The 23,255-nt window shown below is 52.5% G+C and overlaps 1 protein-coding gene across 3 annotated transcripts in view; it reads right to left on the bottom strand.

The window, feature by feature from the left end:
* LOC140428850 (tyrosine-protein kinase Lyn-like) overlaps positions 1–22,926 on the bottom strand; it is an 84,286-nt gene extending 61,360 nt beyond the window's left edge. Inside the window, exon 1 of one of the 3 annotated variants that reach the window (XM_072515503.1) lies at positions 22,873–22,926. The gene's annotated coding sequence lies outside the window, so the exon portion shown is untranslated. Of the gene's footprint in view, positions 1–2,889; positions 3,079–22,872 lie in introns of those variants that run through there. The other 2 variants (XM_072515502.1, XM_072515504.1) reach the window with 2 other exon arrangements.
* Between the last annotated feature and the right edge of the window lie 329 nt (positions 22,927–23,255).

Raw genomic sequence — 23,255 nt, 5'->3', positions numbered from 1 at the left:
TTCAGAGATATGGCTCACTCCTGCTTCACCGGACTGCTGTGTGCTCTGTTTCAGAGACATCGCTCGCTCCTGCTTCACCGGACTGCTGTGTGCTCTGTTTCAGAGACATGGCTCACTCCTGCTTCACCGGACTGCTGTGTGCTCTGTTTCACAGAGACATGGCTCGCTCCTGCTTCACCGGACTGCTGTGTGCTCTGTTTCAGAGAGACAAGGCTCACTGCTGCTTCACCGGACTGCTGTGTGCTCTGTTTCACAGAGACATGGCTCACTCCTGCTTCACCGGACTGCTGTGTGCTCTGTTTCAGAGACATGGCTCGCTCCTGCTTCACCGGACTGCTGTGTGCTCTGTTTCAGAGACGTGGCTCACTCCAGCTTCACCGGACTGCTGTGTGCTCTGTTTCAGAGACACGGCTCGCTCCTGCTTCACCGGACTGGTGTGTGCTCTGCCTCACGGAGACAAGGCTCACTCCTGCTTCACCGGACTGCTGTGTGCTCTGTTTCACGGAGACAAGGCTCGCTCCTGCTTCACCGGACTGCTGTGTGCTCTGTTTCAGAGACATGGCTTAGTCCTGCTTCACCGGACTGCTGTGTGCTCTGTTTCAGAGACAAGGCTCACTCCTGCTTCACCGGACTGCTGTGTGCTCTGTTTCAGAGACACGGCTCACTCCTGCTTCACCGGACTGCTGTGTGCTCTGTTTCACGGAGACATGGCTCACTCCTGCTTCACCGGACTGCTGTGTGCTCTGTTTCAGAGAGACAAGGCTCGCTCCTGCTTCACCGGACTGCTGTGTGCTCTGTTTCACAGAGACATGGCTCACTCCTGCTTCACCGGACTGCTGTGTGCTCTGTTTCAGAGACACGGCTCGCTCCTGCTTCACCGGACTGCTGTGTGCTCTGTTTCACAGAGACATGGCTCACTCCTGCTTCACCGGACTGCTGTGTGCTCTGTTTCACAGAGACATGGCTCACTCCTGCTTCACCGGACTGCTGTGTGCTCTGCTTCACGGAGACACGGCTCACTCCTGCTTCACCGGACTGCTGTGTGCTCTGTTTCACAGAGACATGGCTCACTCCTGCTTCACCGGACTGCTGTGTGCTCTGTTTCAGAGAGACAAGGCTCGCTCCTGCTTCACCGGACTGCTGTGTGCTCTGTTTCACAGAGACATGGCTCACTCCTGCTTCACCGGACTGCTGTGTGCTCTGTTTCACAGAGACATGGCTCACTCCTGCTTCACCGGACTGCTGTGTGCTCTGTTTCAGAGACAAGGCTCGCTCCTGCTTCACCGGACTGCTGTGTGCTCTGTTTCACAGAGACATGGCTCACTCCTGCTTCACCGGACTGCTGTGTGCTCTGTTTCACAGAGACATGGCTCGCTCCTGCTTCACCGGACTGTGCCCTACAACCTGAGGGCTTCTAAATTCACCGTAGGAAGTACGGCGGCTCAGGCAAGGCGAGGGGAGGTAGGGTCTCCCTCCTAATCAACAGCTCCTGGTGCCGAGATGTAGCAACTCTGGCGAGTTTCTGCTCCCGGACCTAGAATACCTGACGCTAAAATGCCGCCCCTACTACCTTCCGCGGGAGTTCAGCTCCGTTATCCTGACGGCAGTTTACATCCCACCCCATGCGAAAATCGTGAAAATCGCGCTGGACGAAATATTCACCACCACAAATAGCCTTGAAACGAAACATCCCGAGGCCTTGTTCATTGTAGCTGGGGACTTCAATCAGGCCAAGCTCAAGAGCGGACGACCAAGTTACCACCAACACGTCACCTGTTCCACCAGAGGCCTCGGTGGGCAGCACGGTAGCATTGTGGCTAGCACAATTGCTTCACAGCTCCAGGGTCCCAGGTTCGATTCCCGGCTTGGGTCACTGTCTGTGCGGAGTCTGCACATTCTCCCCGTGTCTGCGTGGGTTTCCTCCGGGTGCTCCGGTTTCCTCCCACAGTCCAAAGATGTGCAGGTTAGGTGGATTGGCCATGATAAATTGCCCTTAGTGTCCAAAATTGCCCTTAGTGTTGGGTGGGGTTATTGGGTTATGGGGATAGGGTGGAGGTGTTGACCTTGGGTAGGGTGCTCTTTCCAAGAGCCGGTGCAGACTCGATGGGCCGAATGGCCGAATGGCACTGTAAATTCTATGATTACATCTATGATTAGGCCCAAACATCTGGGACCGCTGCTACACAAATATGGTCAGTATTTAAAAACTCTGCGACCAGCCTCAACGAGTACGCCACTCCAGTAACTGACTTCATTAGTAAGTGTGTCGGAGACTGTGTGTCAAAGAAACAAATCCGCGTGTTTCCCAACCGGAAACCCTGGATGAACAGGGATATCCACTGCTTGCTGATGTCTCGGTCTGAAGCGTTCAAGTCAGGTGACCCTGACCTATACATGAAAGCCAGATATGATCTAAAGAAATCCATCAAAGATGCCAACAGACAGTACCGGACCAAGCTCGAGTCCCAGGCTAGCCACATGGATCCCCTCCGTCTATGGCAAGGTCTGCAAGACATAACGGGCTACAAGATGAAGGCATGTAAAATCGTCGGCTCCAACGCACCCCTCCCTGATGAGCTCAACGCATTCTATGCCGGCTTTGAGCAAGAGGTCAGCGTGAGCGCGCCCTCCACCCCAGAAGCCTCGGATGAACTTGTATCTGAGATCACCACTGCAGATGTCAGAGCAGCCTTCTCGAAGATCAACCCTCGGAAAGCCACTGGCCCGGATGGGGTACCCGGACGGGCACTCGGGTCTTGCGCGGATCAGCTGGCGGGGGTGTTCGCAGACATCTCCAACCTCTCTTTACAACAATCTGAGGTCCCTATCTGCTTCAAGAAGACGGCGTTCATCCCCGTACCCAAAAAAAGTCAAGCAGTGTGGCCTTACTGACTATCGTCCAGTGGCTCTGATATCCATCGGAATGAAGTGGTTCGAAAGGTTAGTCATGGCACGAATCAACTCCAGCCTCCCGGATTGCCTTGATCCACTACAGTTCGCCTACCGCTGCAACAGGTCCACAGCAGACGCCATCTCCATGGCCCTGCACTCTACCCTGGAACACCTAGATAACAAAGACACCTATGTCAGACTCCTATTTATCAACTACAGCTCAGCTTTCAACACCATCATTCCTACGAAACTCATCTCCAAACTCCGTGGCCTTGGCCTTGGCTCCTCCCTCTGCAACTGGATCCTGAACATTCTAACCCACAGACCACAATCAGTAAAGATAGTCAACAACACCTCCTCCACGATCATCCTCAACATCGGTGCCCCACAAGGCTGTGTCCTCAGCCCCCTACTATACTCTTTGTACACCTATGACTGTGTGGCCAAATTCCCCTCCAACTCGATTTTCAAATTTGCTGATGACACCACCGTAGTGGGTCGGATTTCAAACAATGACGAGACAGAGTACAGGAATGAGACAGAGAATCTGGTGAACTGGTGCGACGACAATAATCTCGCCCTCAATGTCAACAAAACAAAGGAGATTGTCATTGACTTTAGGAAGCGTAGTGGAGAACATGCCCCTGTCTACACCAATGGGAACAAAGTAGAAAAGGTCGAGAGCTTCAAGTTTTTAGGTGTCCAGGTCACCAACAGCTGTCCTGGTCCCCCCATGCCGACACTATAGTTCAGAAAGCCCACCAACGACTCTACTTTCTCAGAAGACTAAGGAAATTTGGCATGTCAGCTACGACCTTCACCAACTTTTACAGATGTACTATAGACAGCATTCTTTCTGGTTGTATCACAGCTTGGTATGGAGCCTGCTCTGCCCAAGACCGCAGGAAACTACAAAAGGTTGTGAATGTAGCCCAGTCCATCGCGCAAACCAGCCTCCCATCCATCGACTCTGTCTACAATTCCCGCTGCCTCGGAAAGGCAGCCAGCATAATTAAGGACCCCACGCACCCCGGACATTCTCTCTTCCACCTCCTTCCGTCAGGAAAAAGGTACCAAAGTTTGAGGTCACGTACCAACCGACTCAAGAACAGCTTCTTCCCGACTGCCACCAGACTTTTGAATGGACCTACCTCGTATTAAGTTAATCTTTTCTCGGCACTTCCGGGTGCGGCTATGCAGAGCTAGGTCGCATATTCGGCAGCTCCCGCTTGGAACGGACTTTTGGGCTCTTTTACAGGGCCCCCACGGCATTTGTTTGACATTTCCCGGTGTGGGAAGAAGGCTGCAATATTCCCCCGACAGTGTCCCCCAGGAAGGGTATGTCTCTGGGTTGCCAGACCCGGCAGAAACAGTAAAAGATTTGGCTGCAACTGCAGGATAAACAGGGCCTCTTCCAGCATGCAGGCGGGGGAAGGGCAAGCTTAAAGCTGCAAGCTGACCTGAGGGCCTGTATCAAAAGTGAATTCTAGCAGCAGAGGGAACAACTGTGAAAAGACCTCATCAAGGCCACTGAAGGGACTTCCGGTTGCGGTGATGCCGAGCTAGCCGCACGCTTCGGCGGCTCCAGCTCCGACGGACCTTCGGGCTCTTTTAAGAGCCCCAACGGGGAATTTTTCGACGACGCAACCCGGTGTGGGGTGTGTGAGAAGGGAGTCCCCCCCAAACGAGGGAGGAAAAAACCGGCGGCGGCGGCTGCAGCGCGAGGAATCGTCGACCAAAGGGTCAGAAAGAGAGAAGTACAAGATGGCGGCGGAGAAAGCGCAGGCGACATGGGGGCCTGAGCAGGATGAAATTGTGAGACGGTGCGTGGAGCTGCTGAAGAGGGAGGTGCTGACCCCGTTGCTACAGGCAATTGAGGGGCTCAAGGAGACATTAAAGACCCAGGAGACAGAGCTCCGCGTGGTGGAGCAGAAAGTGACAGATATTGAGGACGAGATCCTGGGCCTGGCGGTTAAGACACAGACGCACGAGGCACTTCATAAAAAGTGTACTGAAAGGATCGAAGCCCTAGAAAATGGAGCGCGAAGGAAGAACCTTCGGATACTGGGTCTCCCTGAGGGTGTGGAAGGAGTGGACTGTGGAGCGTATGCAAGTACGATGCTGAGCTCACTGATGGGTGCTGAGGCCCCTACGGGCCCCTTGGAGGTGGAGTGGGCAAATCGGATTCCGGCGAGAAGACCAAAAGCGGGAGAACCACCCAGGGCGATAATCGTGCGATTTTACCGCCTTAAGGATAGAGAAGAGGTCCTGAGATGGGCTAAAAAGGTGCGGAGTAGCAGATGGGAGAATGCAGTGGTACGGGTATACCAGGATTGGAGTGCGGAGGTGGCGAGAAGGAGGGCGAGCTTCAACCGAGCCAAAGAGGTGTTGCATAAAAGGAAGGTGAAGTTCGGGATGCTGCAGCCGGCAAGACTATGGGTCACGTATCAGGAGAGACACCATTATTTCGAGACGGCGGAGGAAGCATGGACCTTCATCAAAGAAGAGAAATTAGATCGGAACTGAGGGACTGATGCTGCAGGAAATGTTATTGTTAATGTTATGGTTGAAGTTAATTGAGAAGTAAATTGGGAAGGGGGGAGACATTGGGGAAATATGGGCGCCGGTGAGGGGGGAAAGACGGGACATAGTTGGAGAATGGGGAAGGGGAGGGGGAGGGGAAAGGGAGCTGCGCCATAAGAGGCGGGTCAGGTAAAGGGATGTTCCCGCGCCAGAAAGAATAAGGCGGGAAGACAGGCGCAAGGCGGATGGGAGTTCCCCACACGGGGGGGGGGGGGGGGTCGAGGAGTGAGCAGGAGTAGCCGGGGTCAGTTGAAGTCAGCTGACTTACGGAAGTAATATGGGGGGAGCAATCATGCTAGAAAGAGATCTAGCGGGGAGGGGGGAGGGAGGGGGAGGGGGGGGACAACTGGGTTGCTGCTGCGGAAATCCAAAAGGAAATGGCTAAAGAGTGGGTGGGCGGGGATGGTGTGCGACGCTGGGGGAGCGAGCGGGAGTGCGGAGGCGGGATATGGGACTGGCCTAGAGAAGGTAATGGCTAGTCGACACGGGAGGGGGGCAGGTAGCCCCCTAGTGAGGCTGATCACGTGGAACGTGAGAGGCCTGAACGGACCGATAAAAAGGGCCCGAGTGCTCGCGCATTTGAAAGGACTAAGGGCAGACGTGGTTATGCTCCAAGAGACGCACCTAAAGGTGGCGGACCAAGTTAGGCTAAGGAAAGGATGGGTGGGACAGGTGTTCCACTCAGGACTGGACGCAAAGAATAGAGGGGTGGCCATTTTGGTGGGGAAACGGGTAGCATTTGAAGCAAAGAACATCGTAGCAGATAGTGGAGGTAGATATGTAATGGTGAGTGGCAGGCTGGAGGGAATGGAGGTCGTGTTGGTTAATGTGTATGCCCCAAACTGGGACGATGCGGGATTTATGAGACGGATGCTGGGGCGTATACTGGACCTGGAGGCAGGAAACTTGATTTTAGGAGGGGACTTTAATACGGTGCTGGACCCGGGGCTAGATAGATCCAGCTCAAGGACCGGAAGAAGGCCGGCAGCGGCCAAGGTACTTAAGGGGTTTATGGACCAAATGGGGGGAGTGGATCCATGGCGATTTCTTAGACCTAGGGCTAGGGAGTTTTCCTTCTTCTCCCATGTCCATAAAGTGTACTCCCGGATAGATTTTTTTGTTTTGGGAAGGTCGTTGATCTCTAGGGTGGAAGAAGCTGAGTACTCAGCCATAGCGGTTTCGGATCATGCCCCACATTGGGTGGACCTGGAATTAGGAGAGGAAAGGGAGCAGAGAACACTCTGGCGATTAGATGTGGGACTGATGGCGGATGAGGGAGTGTGTGCAAGAGTGCGGGGGTGTATTGAGAGATACCTGGAGGTCAATGACGACGGCGAGGTCCCTGTGGGAGTGGTATGGGAAGCACTAAAAGCGGTGGTCAGAGGAGAGCTGATCTTCATTGGGGCCCACAAAAGGAAAACAGAGGCCAAGGAAAGGGAAAGATTACTGGGGGAGATTTTAAGGGTGGATAGGGAATTTGCAGAGACCCCGGAGGAGGAATTGTACAGGGAGAGGAGACGACTCCAGACGGAATTTGACCTTCTGACCACCAGAAAGGCGGAGGTACTGTGGAGGAAGGCACAGGGGAGGAGGTATGAATATGGGGAAAAGGCTAGTCGCCTGTTGGCTCATCAATTGCGAAAGAGGGCAGCAGCGAGGGAGATAGGAGGAATTAGAGACGAAAGGGGAGACACGGTGCGAAGGGCAGGAAAGATAAATGAGGTGTTCAAGACCTTCTATGAGGAACTGTATAGGTCTCAACCCCCAGAGGGAGAGGAGGGGATGCGGCAGTTCCTGGACCAATTGAGGTTCCCGAAAGTGGAGGAGCGGGGGGGGGGGTGGTAGGCCTGGGGGCACCGATTGGGGTGGACGAGGTTATTAAGGGACTGGGAAGCATGCAAGCAGGGAAGGCCCCGGGACCAGACGGGTTCCCGGTGGAGTATTACAGAAAATATGTGGACTTGTTGGCCCCGTTGATGGTGAGGACGTTCAATAAGGCCAGGAAAGGGGGGACTCTACCCCCGACGATGTCGGAGGCGACGATATCGCTAATTTTGAAGAGGGATAAAGATCCGTTGCAGTGCGGGTCTTATAGACCCATTTCATTATTGAACGTGGACGCCAAATTGTTGGCAAAGGTATTGGCGTCGAGGATAGAGGACTGTGTCCCGGGGGTGGTGCACGAAGACCAGACAGGGTTCGTAAAAGGGAGACAACTGAATGTTAACGTGCGACGACTATTAGGGGTGATAATGATGCTCCCAGTGGAGGGGGAGGCAGAGATAGTGGCGGCAATGGACGCAGAGAAGGCATTTGATAGGGTGGAGTGGGAGTATTTATGGGAAGTGTTAAGGAGGTTTGGGTTTGGGAACGGGTTTATTAGCTGGGTTAGACTTCTTTATGGGGCTCCAACGGCAAGCGTAGTTACAGGTCGACATAGATCGGAGTATTTCCGACTATATAGGGGAACAAGACAGGGATGCCCGCTGTCTCCATTGTTGTTCGCGTTGGCAATTGAACCTCTGGCCATGGCGTTGAGAGACTCCAGGAAATGGAGAGGGGTGATTAGAGGGGGAGAAGAACACCGAGTCTCGTTATACGTGGATGACCTATTGTTATACGTGTCGGACCCAGCGGGGGGGGATGATAGAGGTTATGCGAATTTTGAGGGGGTTCGGGGATTTCTCGGGGTATAGGCTAAACATGGGGAAGAGTGAATTATTTGTAATACATCCAGGGGACCAGAGTAGAGAGATAGAAGGCTTGCTTCTAAGGAAAGTGGAAAGAAACTTCCGATACCTGGGGATTCAGATCGCTAGGAGCTGGGGAACCTTGCACAGACTTAATCTGACACGGTTGGTAGAACAAATGGAGGAGGACTTCAAGAGGTGGGACATGCAGCCTCTATCGCTGGCGGGCAGGGTGCAAGCAATTAAGATGATGGTCCTCCCGAGGTTCTTATTTGTATTTCAATGTCTCCCTATACTAATCACCAAGACCTTTTTTAATAAAATAGACAGGAGCATCACGAGCTTCGTGTGGGCAGGGAAAGTTCCGAGAGTAAGGAGGGGGTTCCTTCAGCGTAGTAGGGACAGAGGAGGATTGGCACTACCGAACTTGGGCGATTACTATTGGGCCGCCAATGTGGCAATGATACGTAAATGGATGATGGAGGGTGAGGGAGCGGCGTGGAAAAGACTGGAGAGAAAGTCCTGTAAAGGGGCGAGTTTAGAGGCGCTGGTGACGGCGCCGCTACCGATCTCACCGAAAAAGTTTACCACGAACCCGGTGGTGGCGGCAACACTGAATATCTGGGGACAGTGGAGGCGACAGAGGGGTGCGGGGAGCCCTGGTGGGGTCCCCTATCAGGAACAACCATAGGTTTGCCCCAGGAAGAATGGATGGAGGATTTCAGAGCTGGTACCAGTTGGGAATTAGGAGGGTGGGAGATTTATTTATAGATGGGACTTTTGCGAGCTTGGGAGCATTGGAGGAAAAGTATAAGTTGCCCCGGGGAAATTTCTTGAGATTTATGCAGGTGAGGGCGTTTACTAGACAACAGGTGAGGGAATTTCCTTTGCTCCCGACACAGGGGATACAGGACAGGGTGCTTTCAGGGGTGTGGGTCGGAGAGGGCAAGGTGTCAGAGATTTACCGAGAGATGAGGGAAGAGGGGGAGGAGTCGGTGGGCGAACTAAAAGGAAAGTGGGAAGAAGAACTAGGGGAGGAGATAGAGGAGGGTATGTGGGCTGATGCCCTAAGCAGGGTAAACTCCTCTTCCTCATGCGCCAGGCTTAGCCTGATTCAATTTAAGGTGCTACATAGAGCACACATAACGGGAGCAAGATTGAGCAGGTTCTTTGGAGTGGAGGACAAATGTGGGAGGTGTGGCGGGAGCCCGGCAAACCACTCACATATGTTTTGGGCGTGCCCTGCACTGGAAGGGTATTGGAAGGGAGTGACGGGAGTGATCTCACAGGTGGTGAAGGCCCGGGTCAAACCAGGCTGGGGGTTAGCTCTATTTGGAGTTGCGGAAGAGCCGGGAGTGCAGGAGGCGAAAGAGGCCGACGTTGTGGCCTTTGCGTCCCTAGTAGCCCGGCGCAGGATCCTACTCATGTGGAAGGAGGCGAAACACCCCGGACTGGAGGCCTGTGTAAATGATATGGCGGGGTTCATTAAACTGGAGCAGATAAAGTTTGCCCTGAGAGGATCGGCTCAAGGGTTCACCAGGCGGTGGCAGCCATTTCTCGACTACCTAGGGGAACGTTAGAGGGAAGACAGATGACCAGCAGCAGCAACCCAGGGGAAGGGGGGGGGGGGAGGGGGGGTTTAGTTTAGGTCAAAGATAAAGGGGTTTTGTTACTTGTGTATTGTTAAAAATGTCTATTGTTATTGTTGCGTTTGCTTTGTAAGAGGGGAAAAATTGTTGTTTGGGAAAAAAATTTCAATAAAACATATTTAAAAAAAAAGTTAATCTTTTCTCTACACCTTGCTATAACTGTAACATTGTATTCTGCAGTCTCTCCTTCCTTCCCTATGTACCGTGCATTGTTTGTACAGCAGGCAAGAAACAATACTTTTTACTGTATACTAATACATGTGACAATAATAAATCAAATCAAATCAAATCAAACCTATTTCACCTCCCCTCCCCCCATTACCCTCCCCCTCCCCACTCCCCCGCGACGAACAGCTCCTTAAGCACGGTCACAAACGTCCCCCACCTTTCCTCAAACCCCCTGAAGAGCCCCTTAACTCATACTTTATCTTCTCAAACCGCAGGAAGTCATACAGGTCACCCAGCCACGCTGCTACACCCGGTGGCGATACCAACCGCCACTCCAGCAAAATCCGCCGCCGTGCAATCAGAGAGGCGAAGGCCACGGCATCGGCCTTCCTCCTCTCCATGAGCTCCGGCTTCTCTGAAACCCCAAATATCACCACCAAAGGGTCCGGGTCCACCTCCTCCTCCAGTATCCTGGCTAAGACCGCGAGCACTCCCGCCCAGAATCTTCCCAATTTTTCACAACCCCAAAACATGTGCGCGTGATTCGCTGGCCCCCGCCCACACCTCTCACACTCATCTGCTACCCCCTGAAAGAACCCACTCATTCTCGCCGAGTCATATGCACCCTGTGCACCACCTTAAACTGTATCAGGCTCATCCTTGTTTTGCACTGAGTGCTGAATTTGGTGCTTTTTGAGTGCTATAGTAAGAGTTTGGTGATCGAGGGAGTATAAGGCTTCATTTTTATCTCAAGTTTAGTCTTTCTTTTATTTAGATAATTAACTTAAAAGTTGCTGTTTGGTTTAGAAGAAGGTGAATTTTCAATCAGCTTTAAACAGGCTTCTACTTGTAGGCACTTGCAGCTGGAGCTTGTTAATTAGTTAATTGGATTAGGCCAGTTTTCAGAGGCTAGATTCACAGTATAAAAGTGATCCCCTACAGTGCAGACTTTGTTTGCACTGAGTGCTGAATTTGGTGCATTTTGAGTGCTATAGCGAGAGTTTGGTGACCGAGGGAGTGCTGAATTTGGTGCATTTTGAGTGCTATAGTAAGAGTTTGGTGACCGAGGGAGTGCTGAATTTGGTGCATTTTGAGTGCTATAGTAAGAGTTTGGTGACCGAGGGAGTGCTGAATTTGGTGCATTTTGAGTGCTATGGTAAGAGTTTGGTGACCGAGGGAGTGCTGAATTTGGTGCATTTTGAGTGCTATAGTAAGAGTTTGGTGACCGAGGGAGTTAGGTGAGGAGGGAGTAAGGTGCTCCTTTCATTTTGTTTCCGACATTTCCGCAAAGAGTGTGAAGAGAGCCAGGAGTTTACAGAAAGTGTAGCTGACTGGGAGCAGAGTCGGAGGGCGGAGATGTAGTTAGTCCACAGGGCAGCTATATTCTGTCAGGTAAGAGGGGATGGAGGCTAGGCCAGTTACATGCTCCTCCTGTAGGATGTGGGTGGTGAGGGATACCACCGGTGTCCCCGCTGACTATACCTGCGGGAAGTGAACCCAACTTCAGCTCCTCAAAGACCGTGTTAGGGAACTGGAGCTGAAGCTGGATGAACTTCGGATCATCCGGGAGGCAGAGGGGGTGATTGAGAAGAGTTACAGGGAGGTAACCACACCCAAGGTACAGGACAAGAATAGCTGGGTTACAGTCAGGGGGAAAAAAACAAACAGGCAGACAGTGCAGGGATCCCTCGTGGCCGTTCCCCTTCAAAACAAGTATACCGTTTTGGATGCTGTTGGGGGGGGATGACCTACCGGGAGAAGGCCCTAGCGGCCAGGTCTCTGGCACTGAGTCTGGCTCTGGGGCTCAGAAGGGAAGGGGGGAGAATAGAAAAGCAATAGTTGTAGGAGATTCAATGGTTAGGGGAATAGATAGGAGATTCTGTGGTCGCGAGCGAGACTCCCGGAAGGTATGTTGCCTCCCGGGTGCCAGGGCCAGGGATGTCTCGGATCGTGTCTTGAGGATCCTTAAGGGGGAGGGTGAGCAGCCAGAAGTCGTGGTGCACATTGATACCAACGACATAGGTAGGAAAAGGGGTGTGGAGGTAATAAACAAGTTTAGGGAGTTAGGCTGGAAGTTAAAAGCCAGGACAGACAGAGTTGTCATCTCTGGTTTGTTGCCGGTGCCACGTGATAGCGAGGCTAGGAATAGGGAGAGAGTGCAGCTGAACACGTAGCTGCAGGAATGGTGTAGGACGGAGGGCTTCAGGTATTTGGATAATTGGAGCGCATTCTGGGGAAGGGGGGACCTGTACAAGCAGGACGGGTTGCATCTGAACCAGAGGGGCACCAATATCCTGGGAGGAACGTTTTCTAGTACTCTTCGGGAGGGTTTAAACTAATTTGGCAGGGGAATGGGAACCGGATTTGTAGTCCAGCAACTAAGGTAGCCGATATTCAGGACGCCAAAGCGTGTAATGAGGCAGTGGGGAAGGGAACACTGACAAAGGAGAGTACTTGCAGGCACGGAGATGGGTTGAAGTGTGTATACTTCAACGCAAGAAGCATCAGGAATAAGGTGGGTGAACTTAAGGCATGGATCGGTACTTGGGACTACGATGTGGTGGCCATCACGGAAACTTGGATAGAAATGGGGCAGAAATGGTTGTTGGAGGTCCCTGGTTATAGATGTTTCAATAGGATTAGGGAGGGTGGTAAAAGAGGTGGGGGGGGTGGCATTATTAATTAGAGATAGTATAACAGCTGCAGAAAGGCAGTTCGAGGAGTATCACCCTAATGAGGTAGTATGGGTTGAAGTCAGAAATAGGAAAGGAGCAGTCACCTTGTTAGGAGTTTTCTATAGGCCCCCCAATAGTAGCAGAGATGTGGAGGAACAGATTGGGAAACAGATTTTGGAAAGGTGCAGAAGTCATAGGGTAGTAGTCATGGGCGACTTTAACTTCCCAAATATTGAGTGGAAACTCTTTAGATTAAATAGTTTGGATGGGGTGGTGTTTGTGCAGTGTGTCCAGGAAGCTTTTCTAACACAGTATGTAGATTGTCCGACCAGAGGAGGGGCAATATTGGATTTAGTACTGGGTAATGAGCCAGGGCAAGTGATAGATTTGTTAGTGGGGGAGCATTTTGGAGATAGTGACCACAATTCTGTGACTTTCACTTTAGTAATGGAGAGGGATAGGTACGTGCAACAGGGCAAGGTTTACAATTGGGGGAAGGGGAAATACGATGTTGTCAGACAAGAATTGAAGTGCATAAGTTGGGAACATAGGCTGTCAGGGAAGGAAACAAGTGAAATGTGGAACTTGTTCAAGGAGCAGGTGCTACGTGTCCTTGATATGTATGTCCCTGTCAGGCAGGGAAGAGATGGTCGAGTGAGGGAACCATGGTTGACAAGAGAGGTTGAATGTCTTGTTAAGAGGAAAAAGGTGACTTATGTAAGGCTGAGGAAACAAGGTTCAGACAGGGCATTGGAGGGATACAAGATAGCCAGGAGGGAACTGAAGAAAGGGATTAGGAGAGCTGAGAGAGGGCATGAACAATCTTTGGCGGGTAGGATCAAGGAAAACCCCAAGGCCTTTTACACATATGTGAGAAATATGAGAATGACTAGAGCGAGGGTAGGTCCGATCAAGGACAGTAGCGGGAGATTGTGTATTGAGTCTGAAGAGATAGGAGAGGTCTTGAACGAGTACTTTTCTTCTGTATTTACAAATGAGAGGGCCGATATTGTTGGAGAGGACAGTGTGAAACAGACTGGTAAGCTCGAGGAAATACTTGTTAGGAAGATGTGTTGGGCATTTTGAAAAACTTGAGGATAGACAAGTCCCCCGGGCCTGACGGGATATATCCAAGGATTCTATGGGAAGCAAGAGATGAAATTGCAGAGCCATTGGCAATGATCTTTTCGTCCTCACTGTCAACAGGGGTGGTACCAGGGGATTGGAGAGTGGCGAATGTCGTGCCCCTGTTCAAAAAAGGGACTAGGGATAACCCTGGGAATTACAGGCCAGTTAGTCTTACTTCGGTGGTAGGCAAAGTAATGGAAAGGGTACTGAAGGATAGGATTTCTGAGCATCTGGAAAGACACTGCTTGATTAGGGATAGTCAGCACGGATTTGTGAGGGGTAGGTCTTGCCTTCCAAGTCTTATTGAATTCTTTGAGGAGGTGACCAAGCACGTGGATGAAGGTAAAGCAGTGGATGTAGTGTACATGGATTTTAGTAAGGCATTTGATAAGGTTCCCCATGGTAGGCTTATGCAGAAAGTAAGGAGGCATGGGATAGTGGGAAATTTGGCCAGTTGGATAACAAACTGGCTAACCGATAGAAGTCAGAGAGTGGTGGTGGATGGTAAATATTCAGCCTGGATCCCAGTTACCAGTGGCGTACCGCAGGGATCAGTTCTGGGTCCTCTGCTGTTTGTGATTTTCATTAATGACTTGGATGAGGGAGTTGAAAGGTGGGTCAGTAAATTTGCAGACGATACGAAGATTGGTGGAGTTGTGGACAGTAAGGAGGGCTGTTGTCGGCTGCAAAGAGACATAGATAGGATGCAGAGCTGGGCTGAGAAGTGGCAGATGGAGTTTAACCCTGAAAAGTGTGTGGTTGTCCATTTTGGAAGGACAAATATGAATGCGGAATACAGGGTTAACGGTAGAGTTCTTGGCAATGTGGAGGAGCAGAGAGATCTTGGGGTCTATGTTCATACATCTTTGAAAGTTGCCACTCAAGTGGATAGAGCTGTGAAGAAGGCCTATGGTGTGCTCGAGTTCATTAACAGAGGGATTGAATTTAAGAGCCGTGAGGTGGTGATGCAGCTGTACAAAACTTTGGTAAGGCCACATTTGGAGTACTGTGTACAGTTCTGGTCGCCTCATTTTAGGAAGGATGTGGAAGCTTTGGAAAAGGTGCAAAGGAGATTTACCAGGATGTTGCCTGGAATGGAGAGTAGGTCTTACGAGGAAAGGTTGAGGGTGCTAGGTCTTTTCTCATTAGAACGGAGAAGGATGAGGGGCGACTTGATAGAGGTTTATAAGATGATCAGGGGAATAGATAGAGTAGACAGTCAGAGACTTTTTCCCCGGGTGGAGCAAACCATTACAAGGGGACATAAATTTAAGGTGAAAGGTGGAAGATATAGGAGGGATATCAGAGGTAGGTTCTTTACCCAGAGAGTAGTGGGGGCATGGAATGCACTGCCTGTGGAAGTAGTTGAGTCGGAAACATTAGGGAACTTCAAGCAGCTATTGGATAGGTACATGGATTACGGTAAAATTATATAGTGTAAATTTATTTGTTCTTAAGGGCAGCGCGGTAGCATTGTGGATAGCACAATTGCTTCACAGCTCCAGGGTCCCAGGTTCGATTCCGGCTTGGGTCACTGTCTGTGCGGAGTCTGCACGTCCTCACCGTGTCTGCGTGGGTTTCCTCCGGGTGCTCCGGTTTCCTCCCACAGTCCAAAGATGTGCGGGTTAGGTGAATTGGCCAATGATAAATTGCCCTTAATGTCCAAATTGCCCTTGGTGTTGGGTGGAGGTGTTCAGTTTGGGTAGGGTGCTCTTTCCAAGAGCGGGTGCAGACTCAAAGGGCCGAATGGCCTCCTTCTGCACTGTAAATTCAATGATAATCTATGATTAATCTAGGACAAAGGTTCGGCACAACATCGTGGGCTGTGCTGTATTTTCTATGTTCTATGTTTTAAGAGGAGGTCCTTCGCAGTGCCAAACTCCATACTCCCCAATTGATCTCCCTTCCCAACTCCGCTTACCATTTCTCCGTAACATTCACCACCCGCTGACACAAAAGATTTTTATTAAAAGATCATTATTATTACTACAGATATTGACAGAGAGAGGCAGGTGTATAGGTATGGCCAGAGAGAGGCAGGTGTACAGATATGGCCAGAGAGAGGCAGGTGTACAGGTATGGACAGAGGGAGGCAGGTGCACAGATATGGACAGAGGGAGGTAGGTGCACAGATATGGACAGAGGGAGGCAGGTGCACAGGTCTGGACAGAGGGAGGCAGGTGTATAGGTATGGACAGAGAGAGGCAGGTGTACAGGTATGGACAGAGAGAGGCAGGTGTACAGATATGGCCAGAGAGAGGCAGGTGTACAGGTATGGACAGAGAGAGGCAGGTGTACAGGTATGTACAGAGGGAGGCAGGAGTACAGGTATGGACAGAGAGAGGCAGGTGTATAGGTATGGACAGAGAGAGGCAGGTGTACAGGTATGGACAGAGAGAGGCAGGTGTACAGGTATGGACAGAGAGAGACAGGTGTACAGGTCTGGACAGAGGGAGGCAGGTGCACAGATATGGACAGAGAGAGGCAGGTGTATAGGTATGGACAGAGAGAGGCAGGTGTACAGGTCTGGACAGACAGAGGCAGGTGTACAGGTATGGACAGAGGGAGGCAGGTGTACAGGTATGGACAGAGAGAGGCAGGTGTACAGGTCTGGACAGAGAGAGGCAGGTGTATAGGTATGGACAGAGAGAGGCAGGTGTACAGGTCTGGACAGAGAGAGGCAGGTGTACAGGTATGGACAGAGGGAGGCAGGTGTACAGGTATGGACAGAGAGAGGCAGGTGTACAGGTCTGGACAGAGAGAGGCAGTTGTATAGGTATGGACAGAGAGAGGCAGGTGTACAGGTATGGACAGAGAGAGGCAGGTGTACAGGTCTGGACAGAGAATGGCAGGTGTACAGGTATGTACAGAGGGAGGCAGGTGTATAGGTCTGGACAGAGAGAGGCAGGTGTACAGGTCTGGACAGAGGGAGGCAGGAGTACAGGTATGGACAGAGAGAGGCAGGTGTACAGGTATGGACAGAGAGAGGCAGGTGTACAGGTCTGGACAGAGGGAGGCAGGTATATAGGTCTGGACAGAGGGAGGCAGTTGTACAGGTATGGACAGAGAGAGGCAGGTGTGCAGGTATGGACAGAGAGAGGCAGGTGTACAGGTATGGACAGAGAGAGACAGGTGTACAGGTCTGGACAGAGAGAGGCAGGTGTACAGGTATGGACAGAGAGAGGCAGGTGTACAGGTCTGGACAGAGAGAGGCAGGTGTATAGGTATGGACAGAGAGAGGCAGGTGTACAGGTATGGACAGAGAGAGGCAGGTGTACAGGTATGGACAGAGGGAGGTAGGTGTTTCTCTGTGCTGTTAGAATTGAGAATTGCTGAATTAACAAATCAGCTGGTCACCTGATGCCCAGCAGCAATTTCAAGGTAGCAATCGCCATGGTGTCTGGGGCGAAATTCTCCGGAAACGGCGTGATGTCCGCCGACTGGCGCCCAAAACGGCGCAAATCAGGCGGGCATCGCGCCGCCCCAAAGGTGCGGAATCCTCCGCATCTTTGGGGGCCGAGCCCCAACCTTGAGGGGCTAGGTCGGCGCCGGACAAATTTCCGCCCCGCCAGCTGGCGGGAAAGGCCTTTGTTGCCCCGCCAGCTGGCGCGGAAATGACATCTCCGGGCGGCGCATGCGCGGGAGCGTCAGCGGCCGCTGACGGCATTCCCGTGCATGCGCAGTGGAGGGAGTCTCTTCTGCCTCCGCCATGGTTGAGACCGTGGCGGAGGCGGAAGGGAAAGAGTGCCCCCACGGCACAGTGCGGGAGTTAAGTTGCAACAAACATTATCACGGTGCAGCTTGCGGAGGTCATTTCACATCCCTCCTCCAGGCTGCACACGGGGGCCGCGATTCTCCGAGCCCGCGCCGGGTCGGAGAATCGCCGGGGGCTGGCATGAATCCCGCCCCCGCCGGTGGCCAAAGTCTCCGGCCCCGGATATTCGGCGGGGGCGGGAATCGCGGCCCCCGTGTGCAGCCTGGAGGGGGGATGTGAAATGACCTCCGCAAGCTGCACCGTGATAATGTTTGTTGCAACTTAACTCCCGCACTTGGCGTTTGAAAGGTGACCAGATTCCAGGCAGCACCTCTGCTGTCCTCTGTGAAGCTGGTGGCAGCAGAAAGAACGTGAATCCTCGTCAAACCTGCCAACTGCTGGAACCCCGGAGTTGGTGCCTCCAAACTAACCCTTTCTACCTGTCTTCACCTGTCGTGGGAATCTCGCTCGGGAAAGACGGAGCATCCCAGTCAAGCAACCTCCCCTGGGAAGGAACATTCCAGTTGCTTCATGTCTGTGGACACAATTAAAACTCACACTCACCTCCCTCTCACACACACTCCCCTCACTCACACACACACTCACCTCCCTCTCACACACACTTCCCTCTCTCACACACACTCACCTCCCTCTCACACACACTCCCCTCACTCACACACACTCCCCTCACTCACACACACTCCCCTCACTCACACACACTCACCTCTCTCACACACACTTCCCTCTCTCACACACACACTCACCTCTCTCACACACACTTCCCTCTCTCACACACATTCTCCTCTCACACACACTCACCTCTCTCACACACACTCACCTCTCACAGACACTCACCTCTCACACATACACTCACCTCTCACACACACTCACCTCTCACACACTCACCTCTCACACACTCACCTCTCACACACACTCACCTCTCACACACACACTCACCTCTCTCACACACACTCACCTCTCTCACACACACTCACCTCTCTCACACACACTCACCTCCCTCTCACACACTCACCTCTCTCACACACACTCACCTCTCACACTCACCTCTCACACACACTCACCTCTCTCACACTCACTCACCTCCCTCTCACACACACTCACCTCTCACACACACACTCACCTCCCTCTCACACACACACTCACCTCCCTCTCACACACACTCACCTCCCTCTCACACACACTCACCTCTCTCACACACACTCACCTCTCTCACACACACTCACCTCTCACACACACACTCACCTCTCCCACACACACTCACCTCTCACACACACACACTCACCTCCCTCACACACACTCACCTCTCTCACACACACTCACCTCTCTCACACACACTCACCTCTCTCACACACTCACCTCTCTCACACACACTCACCTCCCTCTCACACACACTCACCTCCCTCTCACACACTCACCTCTCTCACACACACACTCACCTCTCTCACACACACACTCACCTCTCTCACACACACTCACCTCTCTCACACACTCACCTCTCACACACACTCACCTCTCTCACACACACTCACCTCTCACACACACCTCTCTCACACACATTCACCTCTCACACACACTCACCCCTCACACACACTCACCTCCCTCACACACACTCACCTCTCTCACACACACTCACCTCTCTCACACACATTCACCTCTCTCACACACACTCACCTCCCTCTCACACACACTCACCTCTCTCACACACACACTCACCTCTCTCACACACACTCACCTCCCTCTCACACACTCACCTCCCTCTCACACACACTCACCTCCCTCTCACACACACTCACCTCTCTCACACACTCACCTCCCTCTCACACACACACCTCCCTCTCACACACACTCACCTCTCTCACACACACTCACCTCTCACACACACACTCACCTCTCACACACTCACCTCCCTCTCACACACACTCACCTCTCTCACACACACTCACCTCTCTCACACACACTCACCTCTCACACACTCACCTCTCTCTCACACTCTCCTCTCACACACACACTCACCTCCCTCTCACACACACTCACCTCTCTCACACACACTCACCTCCCTCTCACACACACTCACCTCTCTCACACACACTCACCTCTCTCACACACACTCACCTCTCACACACACACTCACCTCTCACACACACACTCACCTCTCACACACACACTCACCTCCCTCTCACACACACTCACCTCTCTCACACACACTCACCTCTCTCACACACACTCACCTCTCACCTCTCTCTCACACACACACTCGCCTCCCTCTCACACACTCACCTCTCTCACACACACTCACCTCCCTCTCACACACACTCACCTCTCTCGCACACTCACCTCTCTCACATACACTCACCTCTCACACACACTCACCCCTCACACACAGTCACCTCTCTCACACTCACTCACCTCCCTCTCACACACACTCACCTCCCTCTCACACACACTCACCTCCCTCTCACACACACTCACCTCTCACACACACTCACCTCTCACACACAGTCACCTCTCTCACACTCACTCACCTCCCTCTCACACACACTCACCTCCCTCTCACACACACTCACCTCCCTCTCACACACACTCACCTCTCTCACACACACTCACCTCTCTCACACACACTCACCTCTCACACACATTCACCTCCCTCTCACACACACTCACCTCTCTCACACACACTCACCTCCCTCTCACACACACTCACCTCTCTCACACACACTCACCTCACTCACACACACTCACATCCCTCTCACACATACTCACCTCTCTCACACACACTCACCTATCTCACACACACTCACCTATCTCACACACACTTCCCTCTCTCACACACTCACCTCTCACACACACTCACCTCTCACACACACACACTCACCTCTCTCACACACATTCACCTCTCTCACACTCACTCACCTCCCTCTCACACTCACTCACCTCCCTCTCACACACACTCACCTCCCTCTCACACACACTCACCTCCCTCTCACACACACTCACCTCTCTCACACACACTCACCTCCCTCTCACACACACTCACCTCTCTCACACACACTCACCTCTCTCACACACACTCACCTCTCACACACACACTCACCTCCCTCTCACACACACTCACCTCCCTCTCACACACACTCACCTCCCTCTCACACACACTCACCTCCCTTTCACACACACTCACCTCCCTCTCACACACACTCACCTCCCTCTCACACACTCACCTCCCTCTCACACACTCACCTCCCTCTCACACACTCACCTCCCTCTCACACACTCACCTCCCTCTCACACACACTCACCTCCCTCTCACACACTCACCTCCCTCTCACACACACTCACCTCTCACACACACACTCACCTCTCTCACACACACTCACCTCTCACACACACACACTCACCTCCCTCTCACACACACTCACCTCCCTCACACACTCACCTCTCACACACACTCACCTCCCTCTCACACACACTCACCTCTCTCACACACACTCACCTCTCTCACACTTACCTCTCACACACACACTCACCTCCCTCACTCACTCTCCTCTCACACACACTCACCTCTCACACACACTCACCTCTCACACACACTCACCTCTCACACACACTCACCTCCCTCTCACACACTCACCTCCCTCTCACACACACTCACCTCTCTCACACACACTCACCTCTCTCACACTTACTCACCTCTCACACACACACTCACCTCTCTCACTCACACTCTCCTCTCACACACACACTCACCTCTCACACACACTCACCTCTCACACACACACTCACCTCCCTCTCACACACACTTACCTCTCTCTCACACACTCACCTCTCTCACACATACTCACCTCTCTCTCACACTCACCTCCCTCTCGCACACACTCACCTCTCACACACACACTCACCTCCCTCTCACACACACTTACCTCTCTCTCACACACTCACCTCTCTCACACACACTCACCTCTCTCACACACTCACCTCTCACACACACTCACCACTCTCTCGCACACTCACCTCCCTCAGCTCTCTCACACACACTCACCTCTCACACACTCACCTCTCACACACTCACCTCTCACACACACTCACCTCTCTCACTCACACTCACCTCCCTCTCGCACACACTCACCTCTCTCACTCACACTCACCTCCCTCTCGCACACACTCACCTCTCTCTTACACACACTCACCTCCCTCTCACACACTCACCTCTCACACACACACACTCACCTCTCACACACACACACTCACCTCTCTCACACACACTCACCTCTCTCACACACACTCACCTCCCTCTCACACACACTCGCCTCTCCCACACACACTCACCTCTCACACACACACACTCACCTCCCTCTCACACACTCACCTCTCTCACACACACTCACCTCCCTCTCACACACACTCACCTCTCACACACACACACTCACCTCCCTCTCTCACACTCACCTCTCACACACACACACTCATCTCCCTCTCACACACACTCACCTCCCTCTCACACACTCACCTCTCTCACACACACTCACCTCCCTCTCACACACACTCACCTCTCTCACACACACTCACCTCTCTCACACACACTCACCTCCCTCTCACACACACTCACCTCTCTCACACACACTCATCTCCCTCTCACACACACTCACCTCCCTCTCACACACTCACCTCTCTCACACACACTCACCTCCCTCTCACACACACTCACCTCTCACACACACACTCACCCCTCTCGCACACACTCACCTCTCTCACTCACACTCACCTCCCTCTCGCACACACTCACCTCTCTCTTACACACACTCACCTCCCTCTCACACTCACCTCCCTCTCACACACTCACCTCTCACACACACACACTCACCTCTCACACACACACACTCACCTCTCTCACACACACTCACCTCCCTCTCACACACACTCGCCTCTCCCACACACACTCACCTCTCACACACACACACTCACCTCCCTCTCACACTCACCTCTCTCACACACACTCACCTCCCTCTCACACACACTCACCTCTCACACACACACACTCACCTCCCTCTCTCACACTCACCTCTCACACACACACACTCATCTCCCTCTCACACACACTCACCTCCCTCTCACACACTCACCTCTCTCACACACACTCACCTCCCTCTCACACACACTCACCTCTCTCACACACACTCACCTCTCTCACACACACTCACCTCCCTCTCACACACACTCATCTCTCTCACACACACTCATCTCCCTCTCACACACACTCACCTCCCTCTCACACACTCACCTCTCTCACACACACTCACCTCCCTCTCACACACACTCACCTCTCACACACACACTCAGAGCCTTGGGTGGGCAAGGTGTAGCAGGGTATGTGCACAGCACACAGAGATCGAGACTTACGGATGAAGTAAAGGGTTAACTTGATCACTAGCTACTGAGCACTATGTGTCAGGGGTATGTAACAATGGTGTGACCCCGAGGAGAATCTGACACGAGCAGTGAATCCGTCCTCGTGCTTCGTAATCCTGTAAAAAGTTGAGTTTGTGAATGAAGGTTAATTTGAAAAAGGATCTTTGCGGGGGAGGGGAATTGGATTGTGGAGGGACTGGAGAGTGAGGAGGGAGGGAGGGTGAGTGAGGAGGGAGGGAGGGTGAGTGAGGAGGGAGGGAGGGTGAGTGAGGAGGGAGGGAGGGAGAGTGAGGAG

The sequence above is a fragment of the Scyliorhinus torazame genome, chromosome 8 (genome assembly GCF_047496885.1).
Source record: "Scyliorhinus torazame isolate Kashiwa2021f chromosome 8, sScyTor2.1, whole genome shotgun sequence".
NCBI lineage: Eukaryota > Metazoa > Chordata > Chondrichthyes > Carcharhiniformes > Scyliorhinidae > Scyliorhinus > Scyliorhinus torazame.
The sequence above is the reverse complement of the archived record's forward strand: the minus strand, read 5'-3'. Positions and strand labels throughout refer to the sequence as shown.